Source organism: Schistocerca serialis, chromosome 5 (assembly GCF_023864345.2).
Source record: "Schistocerca serialis cubense isolate TAMUIC-IGC-003099 chromosome 5, iqSchSeri2.2, whole genome shotgun sequence".
NCBI classification, from domain to species: Eukaryota; Metazoa; Arthropoda; class Insecta; order Orthoptera; family Acrididae; genus Schistocerca; species Schistocerca serialis.
Genome location: NC_064642.1, coordinates 88,155,751 through 88,157,248, shown reverse-complemented (window position 1 = coordinate 88,157,248; position 1,498 = coordinate 88,155,751). Strand labels below are relative to the sequence as shown.

Genomic DNA, 1,498 nt, shown 5'->3' with positions numbered 1-1,498 from the left:
AAACTTTCACGGCCGGAAATGTCTCACAAGGGGAAGCCACGACGTTTGGAACGCGGATTTACTGCAAACTACGTACACTCGTAGTACTTCCCGAGGACAACAAAATGTGTAAGCAGTAGCGCGTACTTCTCAAGCGTTATTGAGAAAATCGCAAGATAATTTCGGTCCTGTGCGTGGCTGTTTTTACCGCGAAGCGCCGGCAGCAGAGTGGTCTGCTGTACAGCTGGTGCAGTGGAGAGAGTTTTTCCAACGGCCATACCATGTTGAATACACCGGTTGTCGTCCTATCACCGAAGTTAAGCAACATCGGGCCCAGTTAGTACTTGGATGGGTGACCGCCTGGGAACACCGGGTGCTGTTGGCTCCCCTTCCTTTTGCCGGCACGGTAGCTCAGCGTGCTCGGTTGGAGGGTTAGCTACCCTCTGTAATAAAAAACTGAGTGTACGGATCAACAAAGAACCTGAACAGCTGTCATCGGACGTCCGCCACGAACAAATTCATTGACCAATATAGAGCAAAATGAGACTTAAAAAAAAGTGGTCAGCGTTCAAGCTTCGTAATCGCTGGATCGCTGGATCAAGTCCCGTTCGTCAGTTTTTTTAAATTTTTAACACAATCATTTTCTTTAGTATTTATATTCTAATTGATGTAATGGGAAAAATACGTGTAATCGGATGAACTTTTATTAAATTTACAATGTTATTTGGCAGTCTACAAATTTTTATTATCACAAATAATATAATATCCATAACTACCGACTAGTAAACGGCCAAACTCATGAAGTGATACTGAAAATGTATGCTTGTGCGTGACGAGCTGGACTCAATTCAGCGACCACGGGGCTTGAACGCTAACCACTCGGCTGCCGGCGCTTCGTGGTATAAGTGGCCACGCACGGGTATATATTCGACGACCGAAATTAGCTTGCGATTTTCTCAATAACGCTTGATAAGTACGCGCTACTGCTTACACATTTTGTTGTCCTAATGGAGTACTGCGAGTGTACGAAGTTTGCAGTAAATCCGCGTTCCAAACGTCGTGGCCTCCCCTTGTCAGTTGTTCCGGATTCTTAAACCGTTGTCACATCGATTTCACACTGAAACCGAGCGCTTCCTCCCCATCTGCGAAGGACGTTTTGAAGGGCGATCGTAGCGTCTATGAGTATGCGATTCACACCCTGGCTCGCTGCTGACTGCAGCAAAGTTCCGTTTTCGCGTGATCACGAGCAATGACATGACGTCACATGCTTTGAATGCCGAAGTGCAATTTGCCGTAGTCAGGTCGTCGTCGGCTTATGGAAGACTGGTACGCATCTGCTTCAGCAACAGGATCCAGATGTCATTCAATTTCACGCCCTCCTCCTTCCTACTGAAATTCCTGGGGTGTTTAACAATCACTACACATCTCTGTACAGCCTTTGATGCTATTCGCTTGTGGCTGTCTTTACCTGAATTCTATGGAAAATGAATGTGGTGTCTCCTGCCTACAAAGCATATTC

The 1,498-nt window shown here is 46.2% G+C and overlaps 1 non-coding gene across 1 annotated transcript; it reads left to right on the top strand.

The window, feature by feature from the left end:
• The first annotated feature begins 245 nt into the window (after positions 1 to 245).
• Positions 246 to 364, top strand: LOC126482501 (5S ribosomal RNA). Its single transcript, XR_007587660.1, has one exon. It is a non-coding gene; the product is annotated as a 5S ribosomal RNA (ribosomal RNA).
• Positions 365 to 1,498: the final 1,134 nt, after the last annotated feature.